We start from the raw sequence: 25,693 nt of genomic DNA, 5'->3' as shown, positions 1-25,693 counted from the left end.
TGGGATCGTACTGGGCGGAGGGAAGTTGACGCCGGCTGCAGGTGCTCCCCAAGGTATTCTGGACCCATGCCATGGAGGGCTTTGTAGGTCATAACCAACACCTTGAACCTCACCCGGAAGACAACTGGCAGCCAATGCAGCTCGCGGAGCAAAGGTGTAACACGGGAGTATCAGGAAACCCCCGATACAACTCTTGCGGCTGCATTCTGTACCAGTTGGAGCCTCCGAGTGGTCTTCAAGGGTAGCCCCATGTAGAGAGCGTTGCAGTAATCAAGACGAGAGGTCACGAGCGCATGAGTGACTGTGCGCAAGGCATCCCGGTCTAGATAGGGCCGCAACTGGCGCACCAGGCGAACCTGGGCGAACGCCCCCCTAGTCACAGCTACAATATGGTCTTCTAAGGAAAGTTGTGCATCCAGGAGGACTCCCAAGTTGCGAGCCCTATCTACAGGAGGTAATGACTCACCCCCCATAATGAGGGGTGGGATATCCTGAATATCACGGGATGCCGGTACGCACAGCCACTCCGTCTTGTCAGGGTTGAGACGAAGCCTGTTCCTCCCCATCCAGACCCGGACCGCCTCCAGGCACCGGGACATCACGTCGAGGGCATCACTGGGGTGGTTTGGGGTCGAAATGAAAAGTTGGGTATCATCAGCATACTGATGATACCCAACTCCAAAACCACGAATGATCTCACCCAGCGGTTTCATGTAGATGTTGAACAGAAGGGGCGAGAGGACCGACCCCTGAGGGACTCCACAAGCGAGAGGCCTCGCGGTTGACCTCTGCCCCCCTGCCAACACCGACTGCGAGCGTCCCAGGAGATAGGAGGAGAACCACTGAAGAACCGTGCCTCCCACTCCCAATCCCCTGAGACGCCGCAGCAAGATACCATGGTCGATGGTATCGAAAGCCGCTGAGAGGTCTAATAGGACTAGAACAGAGGAGTATCCTCTATCCCGAGCCCTCCAGAGATCATTCACCAGCGCGACCAATGCCGTCTCCGTGCTGTACCCGGGCCTGAAGCCCGATTGGTACGGGTCTAGATAATCCGCTTCATCCAGGACCAGAGGGAGCTGATGCGCCACCACACTCTCAACAACCTTCGCAAGAAAGCGAAGGTTGGAGACCGGACGAAAGTTATTTAAAACAGCCGGGTCCAAGGCAGGCTTCTTGAGGAGGGGTCTCACCACCGCCTCTTTCAGGGCGGCGGGAAAACTACCCTCGCTCAAAGAAGCAGATATAACCGCCTGGAACCAGCCTCGTGTCCCCTCCCGGGCTGCATAAACCAGCCAGGAAGGGCACGGGTCCAATAAACATGTGGTGGAGCTCAGCCTCCCCATGATCCTGTCCACTTCCTCCGGAGTCACAGGATCGAACTCCTCCCAGGTGACATTGACAAGATCGCTCGCGTCCTGATCGTCCGATACTGCCCAGTCGGAGTCCAAACCGGTCCGAATCCGAGCGATTTTGTCCGACAGATGTTGACTAAATTCCGCGGCGCGCCCCTGCAAGGGTTCCCCACTAACCTCCTGGTTAAGGAGGGAGCGGGTCACCCTAAACAAGGCGGCCGGGCGATTATCTGCGGACGCGATGAGGGCAGCGAAGTAGTTAGATCTCGCTACCCTCATCGCTGCGAGATAAGACCTAATATGGGTTCTTAGTCGCAATCGGTCGGAATCAGATCGGCTGGACCTCCAAACGCTCTCTAGGCCCCGTCTCCGACGCTTCATCTCCCGGAGCTCCGCGGAGAACCATGGAGCCCATTGGGATCTGCGCCGGGTCAGGGGCCGCAAGGGTACAACTCGGTCAAGTGCCTCCGTGGCCGTCCTTTCCCAGGCCTCCACTAAGGCATCTGCCGAGCTGTGAGCTGAGGAAGCAGGTGGGGGCCCCAGCGCTGCCTGAAACCTCTCAGGGTCCATTAAGCGCCTGGGGCGGAACCATCTAGTTGGCTCAACAACCCCACGGTGGGGAGTGGGAAAATGGAAGACCAGCCGCAGGAGATGATGATCGGTCCATGACAGAGGCATAACAATTGGGGAGCCCCCACCAAGATCATCTAACCACCGACCAGATAAGAAAACCAAGTCAAGGGTGTGACCTCCCTCATGGGTCGGTCCATGAATTACCTGCGTCAGGTCCATGGCCGTCATGGAAGCCATGAACTCCCGAGCTAACTCAGATACTCCTCCCAGGGATGGTAGATTGAAGTCTCCCAAAACCATAAGTTTGGGAAACTCAATCACCAGCCCTGAGAGGATATCGAGAAGCTCAGGCAGGTGCTGGCAAAAGGTAATGCTATGTTGTGAATCCAAAGTCATGGTCCATTACCAATGGGTCATTCAAACTTGGTAAAACTTGGTAATCAAGTTTTCTGTTACTGATAACTTTCCTAGTTTTTCAAAAATTCTTTGAGATGGGATTTGACTTTCATGGGAAAACCATTTGCTTCTGTGTGTGAATTAGCTGAGTGTGAAATTGTGAAATTGTTGTTCCTATCCAATTTAAAACAAATCCTTCTGGAAATCTTCAAAGTTACTTTTGGATTTTACCATCCTGAAGATTTTGATATTGTCCACAAATATGGCCAGCTCACTGCTCACACCAGCTGCCACGTTTCCCACCCTTAGCACATGATCATTTAAGAAAATCTTTTAAAAGTATCAGTCCCAACTTCATAGACTCATTGCCCTCTATTGAGAAAACTTCCCATTTAATCTAATCTTCACTTTCTTTCTTTTTCCTAAAGATTAGCAGTCCATTAAGAAGTAAATACTCATAAGTCTTTAGGGAAGAATTTGCTTAAAAACTTTTTTTTAAAAAAATCAAGTACTTTGTGTTAGCAGGGTGACCTTACTTCATACCTGTTGGAAATCTCTAAAAATTGGAAAGATGCATTTTTAATCTCTAGAATTTGCTGGACATTAGTAGAGTTATGCTCATGTCTTTCTGCTGACATTAACTCTTTATGGCATTATGAAACACATTCAATTCCAATTATTGTGGTTTTAAGTAGCCACCAGAAATTATGAAGAAATTTGGACCCCAGAAAGTTTTTGTTTCTCTCTTTTTTTACTGGTTCCCATATTTTAAGAAATTTCCTCCTTATAATCAAATTTGGTAGTATTGGATCCTGCTGATAGTTTCCCATTTCATTGTATGCTAAATCTAAAAACATTTTGTACACTATTTCTTATTGGTTCCACATCACTAACAACTTTCTGTAGATCACTGTCATCATTTAGGATTAAATCTTGGGTTGTCTTCTGTCTGATCAGTTCCAGGATCTACCATTTTAAGACAATCTAGACCAGTGATGGCGAACCTTTTAGAGACTGAGGGCCCAAACTGCAACCCAAAACCCACTTATGAAACATCGAGTGCAGGGTGGGTGTGGCCCATTGGGTAGGTGTGGCCCATTGGGTGGGTGTGGCTGCAGTGGTAATGGCAGACTGGGTGGGGCTAAAAAGTTCAATCAATCAATTCCAACTTTGCGAGATCTTTTTTTTCCCTGCGAGAATTTGAAATTGATTGATTGAACCTTTTTTTTTTGCACACAGTGGCAGAGGCCTAAAGTGAAAAGGTTTTATAAAACCCAGCTGAAGGCCTAGGACTGGGGCGATGATGCGCGTGCCCACAGAGAGGGCTCTGTGTGCCACCTGTGGCACGTGTGCCATAGATTCGCCACCACGGATCTAGACATTCGTTCATTCATTCATTCATTCATTCATTCATTCATTCATTCACTCATTCCTTGCTTCAATGTGAATGAGTGTAGTCTATGTGAAGTCTAATTGGTACCATTATTACAATAACTTGTCCTTTGCATGCTTCGCTGACTTCTTTCACTCCTCAAAATCCCTTTTCTGCATTTTGATCAATAATGTAGATCCATTTGGGGTCTTTTTTCCTGATTCCTTCTTTCTCATGGAATCTTGTTGTAAGGAAAAGTGAAGCTCTTAGGAAAGGAGGGCATAATTTGAGGGCAAACAAAATGTATACTTAGGAGGGAACAGAACTCACATGCTGTCATACTGAGGATATTCCTCCATCCGATTAAGAGTTTGAGGTATGAGTGATTATTTTTTTATCGGAAACACAGGTAAATGTGTTTGCAAGGAGTGAATAAATCATGGGATGAGTTGCCTGACTACTATGAAGGTTACAGAATCCCACATACCCAATAAATACGGGTCCCAGCTATTTAGACCTTATCCAGTCTACCAGACATAGAGTACATATTTAATAAAAGTTTTCCTTTATTTGCAAATATAGAGACAGAGCAAAATTGATGCAGACTATTTAAATCCACATGTTTGCCCAGAGGAAGTTTTCTGTTGCTTTATTTCTCACTTGATTTCTTTTGCCAGTTGTTGAAATGAATCGAATTGGTTAGCATGAATGCTATATTATGTGAAAAAAATAAGCCCCAAATACAGTAGAAGAAATCTTACGTCTGCAGAAGTGGCCTGAATCTCTACTGAATGGGGTTGGATTTTTCATAGATTAAAGCAAACAGCTGTCATATGTTTCCCACCCTCAGCACATGAGGAAAGGATCAGATTTCTGAGGAAACTCGGTGGAAAAAGTTAGTGATGCTTAGGTTGCTATCTTTAAGGCAAATGAGTGGCTGGATTAAACGATCCACTTACCCTTGAACAAACCTGTGAATTTAACATGTCTTTCTAATGACTATTCCGCTTCTCTTTGGACTTCTTTTAGACTTCTCTTCTCACAGTCTTTGGAAATTTCAGCAGTGTGGAAGGATATTGTGCCTTCTGGGATGGTATGCTGACCCCAATTTTACTGGATGTCCAAATCTCTCAGTTTCAGACTTTTCTGCACCGAATGGCAAGACTAGAACAGGAGCTTCTCTTTATTTCCCCACCACCATCACACCGTCCCAATTCCCAAGACCATGACAAGTTACTTCTTACTGTTGCCAAGGAAACGACATGGACATGTTCATAACATCATCAGGAGTCAAACTTGACTTAAAACCAAGACGTAGCAGATAGTAGCACGTCCTGAACCCATCCAGGAATCTTTTTGTCTTTTCTATTGTTTCACTTGTTCCAGAACAGTCATGGAACAGAAGTTAGGGCTTGAGATTATAACCTGAATTTTTGTTGTAATGGGCACTTTTCCAGTATCCGTTTTTTGAGAAATGAGTCTCCTGTTTGTGGTTTCCCCCCCACCACCACCAGCAGTCCAAAGAGCAGTGTGAGTTGCAGAGATACAGTACAGCAAAGCTCAGGAGTCAGGCTGTCAATTTAATACATTGTGTGAAAATTGGGGCCGAAGGTCGCCAGTCTCCCAATACACAAATCTCCCTCTGAGAATCTAATTTCATTCAGACTATCAGTTAGATTAGAAATGCCCTAATTATCCCACTGAAATTAAATTACTTTATGTAAGGGTGATATAATGAACAGCCATAAAGAAGCTGTACAACCAATCATTCTATTAGTCACAGCAAGACGAGACTATAACTAAATGGCCCTGGTTGATTATTGCTGGTTGGTCTCTGCTACATAAAAGTGAAGAGGGGTGGGAGGGGGGGAGGAAAGAAACCCAGGAAAGATTTGTTCTAATTTCTCCTTTTGCATTTTTATTGAGAGCAAGCAATTTAATCCCACATGGTTGTCTGCAGGAGAACAAGTCACAGGATTAGCTTCTACAGGGAACTAGCAAGATAACCTGTTTCTGGTGAAGGGATGTTTTCATAGGAGTCATGAATAAAATTTCAGACGGATATGGTCCTGTTGAAGTCTTTTTCTTGAAAAGTCACGGAAAAATGCACAACTGATGTTGGGTGTTGTGGTTAAAGTGCTGGCCTAGAAACCAGGAGATATGAGTTCTACTCCCACATTAGGCATGAAAGCTGACTGGGTGACGTTGAGCTAGTTACTGTCTCCCAGCCCAATTCACTTCACAAGTTGTTGTAGAGAAAATAGGAAGAGGAAGAAGTATTAGGTATGTTCGCTGCCTTGAGTTACTTGCAAAGTAACAAAGATGGATTAAAAAGATCTAAATAAATAAACAAACTGATTTATAGAGTGTAAATATGACGATTAGAAATGCTGTGTTAAGGTAAAAGAAAAAAAGGAACACCTTTAGACTTCTCTTTTCCTAATCTTCTACCAAGGTCTGCGTGTCCAGATAACAGATGACAAAAGTACTCTACTGATGAATATTTGGCTCCAGGCAAGGAAGCACAAATTTCTTGAGATTAAGGGCTATCCGGTTTTATTTTTATTTTTTATTTTTGATGATTTCTGAAAATCATAGAGCAGTAGCCAAGGAACCATGATACTGCTGGCAGGGCCACGGCCAAGCTTTTTTTGGTTACTTTTGGGAGCCCTGAGAGGTGTTGAAGAACAGATTAGGTGCCTTAAGCCTTTCCAAATTTTAGAATTCATACACTGTTTCACCTCTTTACATACCCAAACTAAAAGCTGGATTGAAAAATCACTGTGGTAATGACCAGGAGTGTTCTGGGAGTTGCAAAAGGAGTCCATTATGTAACTATTTTGAATTCAGACAAGTAAAAGTGATCAGCCTAACAAAGTGAAGGTAGGCAAGTTTTGGCTGTGTTAATCCTAGCAGAAGAGAGAAAAGAAGAACCTTTGATATGTGAAAGTTTCACACAAAATGCATCATTATTCAAAGCACTTTTACCAGTTTGTTGTTGTTGTTAGTTGCGAAGTCGTGTCTGATCCTCCACGAACCCATGGACAACATTAGTCCAGGCCTTCCTGTCCTCTACCACCTTCTGGAGTCCATTTAAGCTCACGCCTACTGCTTCAGTGACACCATCCAGCCACCTCATTCTCTGTCGTCCCCTTCTTCTCTTGCCCTCAATCTTTCCCAGCATTAGGCTCTTCTCCAGTGAGTCCTTCCTTCTCATTAGGTGGCCAAAGTATTTGAGTTTCAACTTCAGGATCTGGCCTTCTAAAGAGCAGTCAGGGTTGATCTCCTCTAGGACTGACTGGTTTGATCGCCTTGCAGTCCAAGGGATTCACAGGAGTCTTCTCCAGCACCATAGTTCAAAGGCCTCAATTCTTTGGCACTCAGCCTTTCTTATGGTCCAACTTTCACAGCCATACTTTGCAACTGGGAAGACCATAGCCTTGACTATATGCACATTTGTTGACAGGGTGATGTCTCTGCTTTTTAGTGTGCTGTCTAGATTTGCCATGGCTTTCCTCCCCAGGAGCAAGCGTCTTTTAATTTCTTGGCTGCAGTCCCCATCTGCGGTGATCTTGGAGCCCAGGAAAATAAAATCTGTCACTACCTCCATTTCTTCCCCATCTATTTGCCAGGAATTGAGAGGGCTGGATGCCATGATCTTGGTTTTCTTACCAGTTATAAATATACAAAATCTCTCTAGACCAGGGGTCCCTAACCCCCAGCCCGTGGACCAGTACTGGTCCGCAGCATGTCAGCAAGAAGGCCACATGAACAAGCAAAGCTCCATCCTTGGGGTTCAGGCAGTATTCAAAACCACACCCACTCTAGTTCGCAGAAAAATCTTTCTCCATGGCACCGGTCATTGGTGCCCAAAAGGTTGGGGACCTCTGCTCTAGACCATTTGTGATCCAACAAGATTTATGTACTGTTTGTTTTCATACAAAATGGCATACCATATCATACCAGAATTATAATTCTCTGTTCCAGATGTATTAGGAAAAGGTGGTAAAATTTAAATAGACAAGTTACAAACAGTTGCCAAAGTGTTTTTAAAAAACATTTCAGAAATGCATATAATGCATTCAGGCTTCAAATTTTGGAAAGAAAATCCTAATCTCAGATTCTCCAGTTTTGAACTTATTGCACTGAGTCGCCAGTGAAATTAAGACACTGTTAACTGTTGGGGAGAAAATAAAGGTCTAAATAAGAGTATTGATGCTTTCCAAAGGCCTCCCACTGTAATTCCCATGGGTTTGTATTGGGAGGAGAAGAAATCAGAATACAAAAAGATGGCACAATAAAAAATAGGCCAATTTACTGTCAATTTTCATCAGTGTGAGTTTAGAATGCTACAGGCCCTGTTTCAAGATGTTTTTTGAGCTAAGTTCAGATTCTTATAAATATTCAGTGCAATACTTATTTGTACCATTCAAAAAAAAGAGGTGACCCATTTCAGGAATTATTTGTGATGCACACATGCATCTCGTGTCTGTGTCCATGAGAAGCTTTCTAAATGTCATCTGAGGAATGCAAATTATGTCAAAATTATTTAGCACTGGAATGTATGTGCTTAATTGCCATGTCTTGATGTGTTATTCTGGAATCTGTTCTCAAATACAGTGAGGCTGTAGTCAAGAAAGCCAAGCATATGTGCTAATTTTGTTTTATTGGTGATGGTGGTGGTGGCACTTTAATTTGTTTTAGGCTGTCTATAATGGAGTGGTGTTTATAGTAAGGGGAGCTGCTGTTGAAAATGGGAATAAATGACATGCCTAGAACAGGTATACTGGATGTACTGTCTTAGGGATGTTATCTAGTTAAAACTGCAATCCTCAGTCTTTTTCTGAGTGTGAGTCTGCAGAATAAAGGAAATTTATCTTCGTGTGGACATTTGCAGAATTGTGCTGTAAGCTAGCAATTTGAGCAAAGGTTCTTGGTGATGTTTCTTTTAATATATTTTTTATTTTATTCACAATGTTAAAATACAAATTCCAAAAAGAACAGAGCTAAACAAGATATATATCTATATCTATATCTATGTCATCTATATCTATATCTATCTATCTATATCTATCTACTATCTATCTATCTAGATATAGATAGATAGATAGTAGATATCTATAGATAGATAGATAGAGATGAGAGAGAGAGAGAGAGAGAGAGAGAGAGATGTGCATACAGAGAGAAAAAGCAAAAAAGCTCCAAACATATACATAAATTATCCCACCTAGTTCAATACAGATAAATATATTTCAGGAATAATAGTCCCTCCCACTCACTTTGCAGAACAGGTCCACAATTTATGAACTTGTACAACTCTATTTACCCAAACAATTTGGTTAGGCAAATAGATGATGTAGTCCTGTTATGAACAATTCTGCCAATCATGGTATGTGAATTGTTCTTCAATGAATCAAAACACAATCGGCACAATTAAGTTTAAGGCACATGGGCACAATAATACTATTCTGCTTTTGGCTTTTCCTTCTAGTTTTAAGGTTTTTCCCCCTGAAAATACGAGATGGAAGATACAGTTCTGGTTAGTTTGACATTATTATTCTTTCACTGAAGAAACTGACAGAAGATGTAAAAACAAATACTTTTTGTATTTGATTTCTGAGATAGAGAAGAAGGGAAGGGTGTATTCTAGTATGAGGAAGGGGGGAGGAACCTGCTGTGAAAAATGGAAAACACGAGGTTGATCATGCCTCATCAAATCTGCCAAGTTCAATCTGCCATTACAGAGGGTTTGCTGGCTAAACTATGTATAGAATTGACTGACAACATTTATCTTATTCACTGAATGATTTTGGTCTATGTAGCGCAACATATGTCTTTCCACCATGTCCATGAATACACGGTTTGTTAAGAGCAGTTAATTAGTAGTGATGAACAATAACTTAATGGATGTGATTATCTCTGTTAAACTATCCCTGAGATCTTATCATTTGTCCTGCTAACCCAATCCCTGAATATTGTCAATTTGCAAGAGATTCTTGAAGAACTGTGCTTGTGACATCAAAACGTGGATAAATACTTTTCAGAAAACATTTCTAAGTTGAAAAGAGGAGAAGGAGTCAGTATTTAGCAATAGCAACAGCACTTAGACTTCTATAATGGTTCTCAGTGCTTTACAGCCCTCTCTAAGCAGTTTACAGAGTCAGCATATTGCCCCCAACAATCTGGGCCCTCATTTGACTGACCTCAGAAAGATGGAAGGCTGAATCAACCTTAAGCCAAAATGCTAGCAGCAGAATTAGCCTGCAATATTGCATTCTAACCACTGCGCCACCACGGCTCCTGAAAGAATCTCTCTTAGGATATCATAACATATTTCCTAGCTTTGGTGCTTAAGCTCTATCATGCCAGGAGACAAATATTACTGTGTTAAGTAATCCTCCCATTCTGAAGGTCTTTATTGTATGGTTAGCATGTGAAAGGGCAGAACTTTTAAAGGAAATTCCTTGAATAGACCTTGCTGTTTATTCTTCAAAGGATGAGGAAAAACAGTCTCCAAAGATGAGAGTACAAGCACTAGCTACTTAATTCAGCAGTAAAGAGTTGACTGTTGACCAGGAATGGAGAAGAATTCAGAGATGTGCAAGTAAAGAAACCGAACTTCCACCAAAAAGTCTGAACTGCTGAATTTCAGGCTGTCCTTGGATGCCTTGAATATGGCGCTTGCCATTTGTATGTTGTTTCTCCCATAATTTAGGAACCGATGTACGTTTTTTAAAGAAAAAAAGAATATGACTTTAATATATACAGTAATAATGGAAAAGAGAGAAAAGAAAAAAAAGAAAGAACCCTGCCAAAAGAAACAGGAAAAATGAAAAACAAAAAATATACTGCAAATAAGGGGTGTACACATAGAGAAAACCATCCAGTCTAATTTTAAAGTAGCTCATTACGTCTTGACTACATGAAATATTACTAATCAGACTTTCCATTATACTGACAGTCACTTAATAAGAGTGTGTACACACACACACACACACACACACACGGGGGGGAGGGAGAAGAAAGATCCAATATTATAAAATTGGAGTTGTACAGTCTTTCCAACACTGAGAGTAATGTGTGTGTGTGTGTCCTGTGTTTGGAAAATCCATTCTTGCCCCTGATTTCCAAAAAATGTTTTATCTATAATTCACATATTGAGATTATCACAGAGAATAATTTTACTAGGTGAATAAAAATAGAAATTACAGTATACTTCCCTCCCAATCTGTTCCAAATATGTTTCATGGCCTTTAATACAATAGAGCTATTGCTAAATCTGGAACTAAATATGCCTCCTGTCAGGCCCCAAAAACCAAGAAAGACACACATTTTTAAGCAGTTTCCTTTATTGTTCCTTAATCAAAGACAGAAATCTTGCCAATTACTTGTACTATTAAAATATACTCTGAGAGGTTCTAGGGAAAAGCTATCTTGACCTTCTTTTTCCCAAACAAATTATCCAAACTTCTCTAGCTCTTGATCCTCTGAAATGCAAGCCCTCCTTCCTGGGAATCCAGACTACATCCCATCATATCAGAGAAGCCACATAACTACTTTCCTGTATCCAGCAAGACCATCACTGCAGATTTTGATTTTTCTGAGCATATATCCCAAATGTCAATAATTAAATAGTATCAAATGCTTGGTGACTTCTTATAAAAACAGATTCTGCAGAATGGATAATCAAAGGGTCACGTCGGGGTGGCTCCCAATATTTTGTGTCAACATTTAATAAACCTTAATTTAATACTGGATAATAGTTATCAGACTATTACCTGACTTCAGAAACATGATTTGCACCAATTGTGATCTTACCTGGCTGCAGTAACTCATCCCTCATTACCACCAAGATAAAACAAACAAAACTACAATACCTCTTACCAGAAACTGCCTTTGAAGACTACTTGGAAATTGCAACAGGTGTAGAATGCTGTGTTCTTCCACCTGGTTGTAATATGTAACACTACTACTGGTGTTGCTTACAGTTCATTTTCAGATGCAATCTGAAATGAGGTTTCAACTCAAAAAGCTCTGTATGGCTTGGCAGCTACCTACGTGCAGGTCTGTTGCTTCTAACTTTCATTGGTCTGAATTTCTCAAGCACTAAGGGAGAGAAACTCTTCGCTCTCAAGTTCTGTACTTCTGGGAATGAGTGGAAACAAAGCTAGGACATGCTGCTTCTCAAGGGCAGTCCTGGTGTGGTGGAGCAAGACCAATGAGATGAGAACAGCCCTTCCCCCCTTTTCCTTTCAGAAAGTTAAGAAAAACTGAGCTTTTCTCTGGAATGCTCTTATTGCTTCATCTTTTACCTTTATTTATTTTGCATATTTGTTATGTGTATTGTTACACTATATGTTGCTCCTTACCATTATAAGCATAGTTTAGTTTATTTGTTGCTATTCTTAATCATACTGTGGATGTTATAAACTGCTGAGAGTCACAAGGTGGCAGCAAGCAATAAATTAATTAAATAATCAACAAGCAAGCAAACAAATTCAATCTTGTCAATTAAGGAAGGCTTAATTAAAGGGCATCATCACAGACCCCCAATAGTATTGAGCAAAGAACTTTATATCAGCGTGGGGACAATCATCTACATTGGGAAGTAGATTGTTTTGTAGATTTCATGATATCAATTATTTCTTTGAGAGATAAAGATGCATGAAATAGCCAGACTGATCATGTGTCATAAATAGCTCTTATATACAAACTGAGTTCTATTTCACCTAGTATTGTCACCAGAATCATTAATGAGTCAGTATGACTATCCCTATTATTGTACAAAATAAGAGTAGTTGCCTTTTGAGCCATACCTTATCAGGGTTAGAAAGGCTCTCATTGAAGTTTTGGGTAAGTTGGAACAATATCTAAAAACAGTGTGGTTTTTACCCATTTCTGATTATGTTCCCTCCTGTAATTCTGTAAAAGAATTGAGTTGGGCTGAGAAAGAGAGTGACAGTCAAACAGCAGATTTTATGCCAAAGTAGAATTAGAACTCACACTCTCCAAGATTCCAAAATCAGGGCTGGCCTTCAGCAGGCTGAGTAAGTTTGCCACTAAAAGAAAAAAGAGGGTAGAAAAACAAAACCCATAGTCTCTTTCTACCTCCATATCAAAAAACACCCCAACATAAACATAATCACAATGATCTGCAAATTGAAGTTGAGCGATTCAGAGAAAGAATTCAATGGTTGTACCAATAGTAATAGAAACCCTTGGAACAATACCCAAAGGGTTGCCTAGATACATGGAAATGTTGAACTTATCAGACCTGAATATTCTGACTTTGCAAAAAAACCAAAAACCACCACCTTATTCGGAACTGCCTATATACTTTTTTTTTTTTTTTTTTTTTTTTTTTTTTTGCCCAAGATGGCGACGGCCGCAACTTAAGCTTCGGGCGCTCTTCGAGGGCCCCAAAGGAATTTGCTCCGGGAAGCCCTAGGTATGTTGAGGCGATTCTGGGGGTGGGGGAGCTAAAAACAGCTGCTACGTGCTGTCTTCGGTGGCACTGAGCCCCCCCCCCTTTGAATTAGCGGCGTTTTAACATCTGCCGTCTGCCGATCTTCCGGCCTCACGATGGCGCCGAGCGTAGCTATACTGTGAATCCTGGATGTCTGCCTTGCTTCTTTTCATCTGCTGCTGGCTGAGCTGATTTCATGCTGTTGCTGGCCGAGGCGACTTTGGGATTGGGGGTTTTTCAAAACAGCTGCTGGGCGCTGCTTTTCGTAGCGCTGAGCCCCCCCCCCTCCGGAATAGCAGCTTGTTGATTCAATCGAGCGGCGCTGAGAACTGAGAACTGCCTGCCGAACTGCTGAGCTCTATTATGGCGCTGAGCGCTGCTTCGCTGTGAAACTCGGGATGTCTGCCTGTTTTTATCTGCTTGCGGATTGAGGCGACTTTTGGGATTGGGGGATCTTTGAAACGGCTCCTGGACGCTACTTTTCATGACGCTGAGCCTCCCCCCCCCCCGAGCTAGCGGCCTGTTGATCTAAATGAGCAGCGCTGACAATCTCTGCTGACCTGTTGAGCTCTGTTATGGCGTCAATCACCTCTACAGCGCCGTGCAGCCCAGGACGCCTCACCTGCCTTCTTTCCTCTGCCTGTTCGCCGTGGATACCCTCTGCTTGTCGGAGGGGCAGCGGCGACGACCCCACCGGATGGAGATCCTTCTTACGACCATCTGCTGACCGACACCGTTCTTTGGTGGCGAGGAGCCTCCTTCTTCTCTCGGATGGTGGTTGCAGATTGTGGGCCTGGTCATCGGCCCCGGCGGACATGTTAGTGAATTCCAGGACCCAACATGACTGCTGGGATCACTTCTTTCCGCCGTTGAAGGATGGCTTGGACTGGTGGATAGACATTGGGGAGAGAATCTTTTGTTCTCCCCCCCCCAGACTGGCGGTGCGGGCTGGCGTTGTGAGGATTGACAGAGGCCTGGCCTGCCTGCTTCTTACTTCTTTTGTTGACAGGCAGGCATTACGGCTAGCTCCATACCTGATGGGAACTAAGATCCCCCTATGGATAATCCAGTGTGGACGGGACCGAACCGTGGTGGGAGGACGGTTCTGGACTGGTCAGCGACCACCTCTCTGGTGTGGGAGACCAGTTAGGGTGGGCCTGGCTTAGGACTCCCCTTGTCTCTCTCTGTTCCAGCTAGACTCCTCAGCCGGAGTGAGAGGACGGCTGAGGTTGTCCCTTGGAACTCCATCTCGGGTGAGAGCCGAGATGGCTTTGCAGATTGAGAGATATGCCCACTGGACCTGTTCTTTTTCCATCTTCGTACCATCAATGAACAATCCTTTGGCCATATTTTCAACATCGGCCCCAAGAGACTAATTGAGTGCTATATGATCCATCGTTATTCCGAAGCGGACTTGTATGCCCTTAGGGCGGTTCCTGCCTCATGGGCGCGACCTGTCGCCTGTTTTCATACTCCCCTTAATGACGGGCCCAAGCCTTGGGACTCCGAGAGGTGGTTGGGCTTGGATAGGGGCCTCGAGTTAAGACGCGCTAAGAGGCCCCTGATCAGATTTTTAGCCGGTTATTTTAGGAGGTTAGGGAGGGGGAGGGAGGGGGGGATGGGGAGGGAACTTGTAACCGGCACTCAGTCTGGTCCTGTTAGAGGTCCTGGTGGGACGGGGTTGGGGGAGGTGGCTGCTGGCGCTGGGAATGTGGGGGTGGGGTATCGAATCCCCACGGCGATAGGGTATGGCAGCAGGTGTTTGCGAGGAGGGTCATATCAACATCTGGGATCGCGCCCCCGCTATCTTCGAGCGGTGGCGCGCTCCGACCCTCCGGTTAGCACCCTCTTACCCGGGGATGAGGGTGATCAGGCCCCTGAGCTCAGGCTGGTCTATTTTAACGCTAGATCCGTAGTTAATAAAGCTCCCCTCATCCGTGATCGGATTGAGGAGGAATGTGCGGATCTAGCGTGCATCACGGAAACTTGGCTGGGCTCGGAGGGAGGGGTGCCTCTCACCGAGTTATGCCCGCCGGGTTTCCGGGTGCTGCACCAGCCACGGGCTCAGGGCAGGGGTGGTGGGGTGGCAGTGGTTATTCGGGAGACATTGTGTCCCCGGGAGGCCACCATTGTCCAGATGGCCGGGAGTGAGACCCTCCTCTTGAGGTGTGGTCCTCGGGTTCAGTTGGGCTTGTTGCTTACATACCTGGCGCCCAGCTGTGTGGCAACAGCCCTGCCCGAGCTGCTCGACACCCTCTCAGGGTTGGCGGTGGAGTTCCCCAGGCTCGTAGTCCTGGGTGACTTCAACCTGCCATCACTGGGAGGGTCGTCGGAGTTAGCTCGGGAGTTCATGGCTTCCATGACAGCCATGGGCCTGACCCAGGTTATTGAGGGCCCGACTCATGAGGGGGGTCACACTCTTGACCTGGTGTTTCTGTCTGGACAGTGGTTGGATGATCTGGGAGGGGGTTCTCCGTCCATCACCCCTCTGTCATGGTCAGACCATTACCTCCTGAGGCTAGTTTTCCGTCATGCCATCCCCCGCCGCTGGGCGGCGGAGCCGACCAGGTGGTTCCGCCCCAGGCGCCTAATGGACCCAGATCGGTTCCAGAGGGCGCTTGGGCCTATACCTATCACCCTTACCCACAGCCCAGTCGATGCCCTGGTGGAGGCCTGGGAAACGGCAGCCACCAGGGCACTCGACTGCGTTGTACCCATGCGACCTCTGACCCGACGCAGATCCCGTTGGGCCCCATGGTTCTCTGTGGAGCTCCGGGAGATGAAGCGGCGGAGACGAGGTCTAGAGAGTGGTTGGAGATCCAGCCGGTCCGAATCCGACCGATTGCAGTTAAGAACCTTTATAAGGTCTTATCTTGCGGCGATAAGGACGGCGAAGTCTAACTACTTTGCCGCCCTTATCGCGTCCGCAGATAATCGCCCGGCCGCCCTGTTTAGGGTGACTCGCTCCCTCCTTAATCAGGAGGTGAGAGAGGATCCCTTGCAGGGACGAGCCGAGGAGTTTAGTCATCATCTGGCGGACAAAATCGCTCGGATCCGGACCGGCTTGGACTCTGACTGGGCAGAGTCTAATGTGGAGGAATCAGGCGGTCTTGAGCACGTTATCTGGACTGAGTTCGACCCTGTTTCCCCTGATGATGTGGACAGGATCATGGGGAGACTGAGCACCACCACCTGTTTGTTGGATCCGTGCCCCTCCTGGCTAGCTTATGCGGCTCGGGAAGGAACACGAGGCTGGTTCCATGCAGTAATAACTGCTTCCTTGAAGGAGGGTGTCTTTCCTGCCGCCTTGAAGGAGGCGGTGGTGAGACCCCTTCTCAAGAAGCCTGCTTTGGACCCGGCTGTTTTAAACAACTACCGTCCAGTCTCCAACCTTCGCTTTCTGGCGAAGGTTGTTGAGAGTGTGGTGGCGCATCAGCTCCCTCTGTTCCTGGAGGAAACTGATTATCTGGACCCGTACCAATCGGGCTTCAGGCCCGGACACAGCACGGAGACGGCATTGGTCGCGCTGGTGAATGATCTCTGGAGGGCTAGGGACAGGGGTTGCTCCTCTGTCCTGGTCCTATTAGATCTCTCAGCGGCGTTCGATACCATCGACCATGGTATCTTACTGCGGCGTCTCAGGGGGCTGGGAGTGGGAGGCACTGTTTTACGGTGGTTCTCCTCCTACCTCCAGGGCCGCTCGCAGTCGGTGTTGACAGGAGGGCAGAGATCCGCCCCGAGGTCTCTCATTTGTGGAGTCCCTCAGGGGTCGGTTCTCTCGCCTCTCCTGTTCAACATCTATATGAAGCCGCTGGGCGAGATCATTCGTGGTTTTGGGGTGGGGTATCATCAGTACGCTGATGATACCCAACTTTTTCTTTCCACCCCGAACCAACCCAGTGATGCCCTCTCCGTGATGTCCCGGTGCCTGGAGGCGGTTCAGGTCTGGATGGGGAGAAACAGGCTTCGTCTCAATCCTGCCAAGACTGAGTGGCTGTGCATATCGGCATCTCGGGTTTACCAAGTTATTCCATCCTTAATGATGGGGGGTGAGGTGTTACCCCCCGTCGATAGGGCTCGCAACTTGGGCGTCCTCCTGGATTCACGGCTCAATTTTGAAGACCATATAGGAGCCGTGACCAGGGGGGCTTTTGCCCAGGTTCGCCTGGTGCGCCAGTTGCGTCCCTATCTGGACCGAGACGCCCTACGCACAGTTACTCATGCGCTTGTGACCTCCCGTTTGGACTACTGTAACGCTCTCTACATGGGGCTGCCCTTGAAGACCACTCGGAGGCTTCAACTGGTGCAGAATGCGGCCGCGCGAGTTGTAATGGGGGTTTCCCGATACTCCCATGTAACACCTCTACTCCGCGAGCTGCATTGGCTTCCGGTTGCCCTCCGGGTGAAATTCAAGGTGCTGGTTATCACCTATAAAGCCCTACATGGCCTGGGTCCGGGATATCTGAGGGAACACCTGCTGCCGGCATCAAATGCCCTTCGCCCAGTGCGCTCCCACAGGGAGGGTCTGCTCAGGGTCCCGCCGGTAAGAGACTGCCGGCGGGCGACACCCAGGGATAGGGCCTTCTCGGTGGGAGCGCCTGCCCTCTGGAACCAGCTGCCGGTGGAGCTGAGAACTGCCCCCGACCTTCGATCATTCCGCCGGGGCCTGAAGACCTGGCTCTTTGAGCTCTCGGGCCCAGACTGAGGAGGAATTTTTAATTTGGGGTTCTTTTTAATTGACTACAGGGTTAATTTAATATTTTTTAATTTGGTTCTTAATTTTTGTATTTTGGATTTTTTAATTTCCTGTAAACCGCCCTGAGTCCTCAGGGAATAGGGCGGTATATAAATATAACTAAATAAAATAAATAAATAAAATACTCAGACATTACCTTAACATTAGGTCCTTAGTTAGGACTTGAACTGTTAAGTTTTTACCAGTCCCATATTGTGAATCGAATTGAAGATTAAATCTTAAATAATAAAGGTAAAGGTAAAGGTTCCCCCGCACATGTGTGCTAGTCGTTTCCAACTCTCATCTCTGTTTCAAAGCCGAAGAGCCAGCGCTTGTCTGAGGATGGCTCTGTGGTCATGTGGCCAGCATGACTAGACGCCAAAGGCGCACGGAACGCTGTTACCTTCCCACCGTAGTGGTCCCTATTTTTCTACTTGCATTTTTATGTGCTTTCGAACTGCTAGGTTGGCAGAAGCTGGGACGAGTAACAGGCGCTCACTCTGCTACGCGGCACTCAGGATTCGACCCACCAAACTGCCAACCTTCTGATCGACAAGCTCAGCATCCTAACCCACTGAGACACCACGTCCCTGTCTTAAATAACAGAAGAACCAATAATTTGCCCACTTTTCATGAGAAATGAAAATGTGCAGGCTGAAGAAAAGTGCCTCACACTACCTAATACTAACGCTGGCTAATGGGAACCTTACATTTTGCACCTAAGACCTGGTTATCTGAAGTCAAAGCCAGAACAGTTGTTCCATGCAACTAACTTGGTTGATCCCAGGTGAGCTGAGAGCAGAATGTGAGCCTTTGTAAAGGGGTTTTGATTCTGGATCTTGTCCATTCATCAATCCTTGTCTGTCCTTCTGCTCACTTCCTGAAGTTGCAGCATGTCCTCCCTACCCAGCTGGCACCAGATGTGTTGTCAGCCACCACTGTATGTCCCAAGGCCTCCGAGTGGCAGTATGCAAAATCTCAGGTGACATTCACCTGGAAGTGCTTGGCGCTCAACAGCTGTAGCCCCTTGATTACCTTCCCCACCTTGGCAGCTTTGTGCCTCCACCATTTCGATGGCTTGTCAATTCTGCTTAGCTATCACTTTGACTGACTGGAATGAGGGAAGAGGGAGTGTGGGGTGTAGGCGAATGGTTAAAATTAATTGCTACATAAGAAAAAAATGAAAGATAATTATTCCTGCTTTCCTGTCAGTGCTTGAGGGTAGATGACCTCATTAACTTGCAGCTTGTACACAATTCAATTACTAGGAGATGGAAAATACATTTTAATTACCTCAGTGGCTTATGCTCCATTCATCTCCATTTGCATGGCTTTTATGCTGTTGTGTTTTGAAGAAGTAGCACCCTCAGACTATGGCAACCATAAAAGCTTGATTCTTACCACAATTACACCTGTATGAGGTAAGATATTAAATACGTGCAGTTAACCCTTTGGTGGCTATTGGATTAGAAGCTTCTACGACAATGCTAATTTCTTACAATAATTCACTTCATCCTCTCATCCTTTATGGAAAACTCATTCAATATAGATCTGACATTCAACATCTGTCATCTCACTATTGCTTTTCTTTTAATCCACCAGTAAAATGAGTTGCTGGTCTATGATATAATATATTCAGAACCAAAACAGCTTTTTTAAAAAAGTCAAATGAAACCACAACTACTTCTCAAGCTCTTTCAACCATGGTTATCAAGGAAAAATTATATGTACATGATCCTCAGAATTGCCTAACAATTGGTTGTTAGCTTCCTATGGAAAAGCACTCCTGAAGCAATGAATCATCATCTTCCTCCCTGTGTTTTTAATCTGAATCAGATATTTTGCTGCTTGAAGTAAAGGACAAAATGGAGCCCCTTCAGAAAACAACCTGGATGGTAATTTAATGATAGTCCAGCTCCGGGAGATGAAGCGGCGGAAACGGGGCCTAGAGAGCTGCTGGAGGTCCAGCCGATCTGAACCCGACCGATTGCGGTTAAGAACCTACATTAGGTCTTATCTCGCTGCGATGAGGGAGGCGAGGTGTCATTACTTCTCTACCCTCATCGCGTCCGCAGACAATCGCCCGGCCGCCTTGTTTAGGGTGACTCGCTCCCTTCTTAATCAGGAGGTGAGGGAGGATCCCTTGCAGGGTCGTGCCGAGGAGTTTGGTCAACATCTGTCGGATAAAATCGCTCGGATTCGGACCGGTTTGGACACCAGCTGGGCAGAGTCTGACGATCAGGACACGGGCGGTCTTGTCAATGTTATCTGGGAGGAGTTCGATTCTGTGACCCCTGATGAAGTGGACAGGATTATGGGGAAGCTGAGTTCCACCACATGCTTATTGGACCCGTGCCCTTCTTGGCTGGTTTACGCAGCTAGGGAGAGGACACGAGGCTGGCTCCAGGCGGTTATATCTGCTTCTTTGAGTGAGGGTTATTTCCCCACCGTCTTGAAGGAGGCGGTGGTGAGACCTCTCCTCAAGAAGCCTGCCTTGGACCCAGCTGTATTGAACAACTTCCGTCCAGTCTCCAACCTTCGCTTTCTTGCGAAGGTTGTTGAGAGTGTGGTGGCGCATCAGCTCCCTCTGGTCCTGGATGAAGCGGATTATCTGGACCCTTACCAATCGGGTTTCAGGCCCGGGCACAGCACGGAGACGGCATTGGTCGCTCTGGTGAATGATCTCTGGAGGGCTCGGGATAGGGGGTATTCCTCTGTCCTAGTCCTATTAGACCTCTCGGCGGCTTTTGATACCATCGACCACGCTGCAGCGTCTCAGGGGATTGGGAGTGGGAGGCACGGTTTTTCAGTGGTTCTCCTCCTATCTCCTGGGACGCTCGCAGTCGGTGTTGGCAGGGGGGCAGAGGTCGACCCCTAGGACTCTCGCTTGTGGAGTTCCTCAGGGGTCGGTCCTCTCGCCTCTCCTGTTCAACATCTATATGAAGCCGCTGGGTGAGATCATTCGTGGTTTTGGAGTTGGGTATCATCAATATGCTGATGATACCCAACTTTTTATTTCGACCCCAAACCACCCCAGTGATGCCCTCGCTGTGATGTCCCGTTGCCTGGAGGCGGTTCGGGTCTGGATGGGGAGGAACAGACTTCAACTCAACCCTGACAAGACTGAGTGGCTGTACATTCCGGCTTCCCGAGACACCTGGGATGTTCCACCTCTTTCTAGGGGGGGTGAGCTTTTACCCCCTGTGGATAGGGCTCGCAACTTGGGAGTCCTCCTAGATTCACGACTCACTTTGGAGGATCACATAGTGGCCGTGACTAGGGGGGCTTTTGCCCAGGTTCGCCTGGTGCGCCAGTTGCGGCCCTATCTGGATCGGGAGGCCTTGTGTACGGTTACTCATGCGCTCGTGACCTCTCGCCTAGACTACTGTAACGCTCTCTACATGGGACTTCCCTTGAAGACTACTCGGAGGCTCCAACTGGTACAGAATGCGGCCACGAGAGTTGTCTTGGGAGTTTCCCGGTACTCCCATGTTACACCTTTGCTCCGTGAGCTGCATTGGTTGCCAGTTGTCTTCCGGGTAAGGTTCAAGGTTTTGGTTATGATCTTTAAGTCCCTACATGGCATGGGTCCGCGATACCTCGAGGACCACCTGCTGCCGGCGTCGACTCCCCTCCGCCCTGTGCGCGCCCACAGAGAGGGCCTCCTCAGGGTGCCTCCTGTCAAGGAATGTCGACTGGTGGCCCCCAGGGGGAGGGCCTTCTCTGTGGGTGCTCCGGCGTTATGGAATCAACTGCCGGTCGAGCTCCGGATGGCATCAGACCTCCGATCCTTCCGTCGCGGGTTGAAGACCCATTTATTTGAACTAGCGGGTCTGGCCTGATGGGGGTACTTGGGTTTTTTATTGGTTTGTTTTAGTATTCTGGTTTTAACTTGGGCATTAATTTAATTATTTTTTAATGTTTGTATTGGTGTTTATATTTATGCCCTGTGAACCGCCCTGAGTCCCTTTGGGAGAAGGGCGGTATAAAAAATCTCAATAAATTAAATTAAATTAAATTAAATAACCTCCCATACTACAAAGAACTAATTTGAGGTGCAGTGCAAGGCAGCTGTCTCATTCTGCTGAATAGTAGAGTGCATAGATATTGTTATTTGTCAGAAAACAGGAGAGTCAGTCAATTGATCTTTGGATTTCTCTAATATAGTGAATGATAATTAACTATAAGGGACGTGGTGGCTCAGTGGGTTAGGATGCTGAGCTTGTTGATCAGAAGGTCAGCAGTTTGGCAGGTCGAATCCCGAGTGCTGCATAACAGAGTGAGCGCCTGTTACTCATCCCAGCTTCTACCAACCTAGCAGTTTGAAAGCACGTAAAAATGCAAGTAGAAAAATAGGGACCACTACGGTGGGAAGGTAACAGTGTTCCGTGCGCCTTTGGCATCTAGCCATGCTGGCCACATGACCATGGAGATGTCCTCAGACAAGCACTGGCTCTTCGGCTTCAAAACGGAGATGAGCATCATCCCCTAGAGTTGGAAATGACTAGCACGCATGTGCGGGGGAACCTTTACCTTTATAGTTAAATATAAAAATAGGAAACCACTTGGATGGTCATCTTTTGAGGCCTGCCAGTGTTCACAGGTAAGGAATGCCTTAGAGAACAGACTGTTTGTTCAGCATTTTTACTTTGATTAAAATTATAGCTCTGGTGATTACAGCTGCTCCTTTTAAAAATCCATTATAAATCCCTGGCCTGTGGAACCTGGTGTGGAAGTTCTCTCAAGGAGGAACTTTTTTCGTTTATGCAGAATGTGCCAAAATCCTATCAACTCTGCCTAGGTTTGTGTATCCCAGATTCCCCAGGCAAGAATCCATTTATCTTGACTTTTTGCGCTTCTATGACTTTGAGTGTGGCATAAATTATACCCATGGTATGCTGAGCATAGGTGTAGGAGAAGAAAAATGCTTTGGCATAAAAATGTTTTTCCATTGGAAGGCCCAGAGCAGGTACCTATAGTAACAATACTCAGATTTAAGAAAAGTCCCCAGCACCAAAGCAAGTATCATCTTGACTTCTACTCATGTGGTCTTCAAAGAGAATGTAAAACAAATGTCAGTGGGACCGTTCCACTGAAATTGTAAGGCTTTACAATGCTAAACTTTCTTCAGATTATGCCCAAACATCCTTTAGAAACATAAAAGCATATACATTCACACCAGAATCACAACATTTTTTGGAATCCAATTAAAATTAAATAAATTAATTTTTATTCCATGTAGTTTGGAGACCATTTGTGCTTTCCACTTCAATTTCTAGAAATGGAGACATGCTCTTTCTAGGTATATCTGTTTATATTCATAAAAACATAAAAAGCCCTACTAGATTACAATCTACCTCAGTGATAGGAGGACTGATGCCCATAACCATCAATTTTTCTGCAACATATCCCTTGATATCTGTCAGGCCTCACCTCCACTTGACTTGTTTTCCTTTTTTGTGAGAGTGCCAATAATGTTGATTCATAATTCTAGTTGCATACTTTATGTCTGACTATTTTGTACAATATTCTGTTCGCCACAATGAAAACCCATAGATTGGATTGAGTGACTGATTAATTGATTAATTGATTATATGTCACCATGGTATAAACTCTTAGTGATGATAATGACAGGAATTCTCCAGGATGATCTGCTCCAGCCTGGTCCTTCAGGTTATCACTCATTGCCACTATAATAAAACCCATTCAGGTATCCAAAATATGATAATTTTAGCCCTGATCGATTGTGCCTTGAGTGAGAATTCTGAATTGATTAGTCTGATGATCCATTTGTTTGCTGCTTGGCTATCCATGGTATTAGGAATCTTTTTCAACAGAAAAGTTAAAAAAATGTAAAAATGTAAGGATAGGTCTTCTTATCCTACATATTTAAAGTCTTACTTTTACTTCCATACTATGTCACAGGCAAAACCATTGCCAGCACAATTCTTTTCCCTGTAGGTCTAGATATCTCATGGCATCTAACTACCTTTAATTAGACTTTCATTGCTGCCCTAACAAATGCTGCAGTATATATCTTAGCTGTTTGCTTTTAACTGTTAATAATTGATTGTAAAAGGCAGAAGCTACATCATTTCAATATGTTAAAGTTTTGAGGTTTTGAAGCTTTGCTGTTCCTATTAATTTTGTCTTCTTTATGTCAATTCCTATTTTTGAAGTGCTCTTTTGACTTTCATTACTAGAGATTCCAGATCATTTGAATTTCCACCTATTAGAGTAGTCGTGTCATCAGCATTGCATATGCTGTTAGTATTTTGCTTCTAGTTTTAAAGCCATGCCCATTTTCTTCTAATCCCACCTCCCTTAATATACGTATATTCAGCACGTCTAGCATAAATTGAAGGAAATAACTCTGTATAATGACAGAACTAGAAATGAATATATTTCTAACTCTGTCCATGCAAACTCATACTTACAGTATATTGGTAAATCATTTAAAAATCTATTTGAATAGGAAGTAATAAGGCCATCTGCCAGGTTCCAGCCTTAGGTTTTTGCATTCTCTAGGCCAGGGGTGTCAAACTCAATTTCATTGAGGGCCGCACCAGCATTGCCGTTGCCCTCAAGGGGCCAGGTGGGTATGGCTAGGGTGGGCGTGGCCTACTGGGTGGGCGTGGCCAGAGTGCGTATGGCCTACTGGGTGGGCATGGCCAGCTCTACATCGTTCGCATCAAGGGTGCCTATGGGGGCCTAGGCTGGAGTGGGACAGATCTGAAGGTCTCTGGCAGAAGGAGGGTCTCTGGGCCAGGGCCAAGGCAGTGGGGGCCGTTCCCTCACTGTTTCCAGGATGGCTTCGCAGGCCGCATGAAACCAATTTGCGGGCCGGATCCGGCCCCCGGGCCTTGTGTTTGACATGTCTGCTATAGGCTATCAGGCTAAGAAGAAATAATGATACCACTCAGAACGTACCATAAATGATATTTTCGTTTTTCTTGAATGATGTCATTTTTCATAATGATGATTATGCATCTAGTGGCATATCTACAATATATCTTTCTCCACATTGTGATGATAGCCAGAGTACATCCATCACCACTATTTAACACAGTCCTCCCTATCTTAAAGCAGCTTATGAGCCTGAGAACTTCTCAAATGCATTTGTCAGAACTTTAGAAAGATTTGGGACTATGTGGAATTGTAGGACTGAAGGTGGCTCTGTGACAGAACAAAAAAACTGACAAGTAGACCAGCTCTTCATAATTCCTCTCCAAACAAGGAGAGGGCTTGAGATCACCTAAAGTGCTTCAGACAATTGCTCCTCATGAGGAGACTGCAAGACTGCAGTTTGCCAGATTTAGTGTTCTGATGAGGGAATAGCCATCTTGGTCAAACTGTGGTTCACACATTTGAAAGGACACCAGATATCTTGTTATCTCTGGTAATTCTTAATAGACTTTTGCTGACATTAGTACTGAAATGACAAGGCTTTATAATAAGAGATGTGATGGGAAGAAGAAATTGTTTGTTGTATTTTAAGAAAATGTGATAATTCACTAAAATTGTTTAAACTTGTTGGGATGAAGGATTAGGGTTAGGGTTAGTAATTTTTTTATACGTTTTTCTTTGCTATATGCTTGTTTTTTTCATTTTCATTTTTCTTTCAATTTTTTCTGCATCTTATATTTTTTATTCTTTTATTTTTAATTTGCATTATTGTTGTAACTGCATTTTTTAATATTATTAAAAATGAAATGTAGAACAATTTAGTTTCAATCAGACAGAAAAGTTATATAGAAGTGATATTATAGCTCTTTCACACATCTATTACTTAACCA

Source organism: Vipera ursinii (assembly GCF_947247035.1).
Source record: "Vipera ursinii genome assembly, chromosome: 1".
Taxonomy (NCBI): Eukaryota; Metazoa; Chordata; class Lepidosauria; order Squamata; family Viperidae; genus Vipera; species Vipera ursinii.
Note: the sequence above shows the minus strand (reverse complement) of the source record.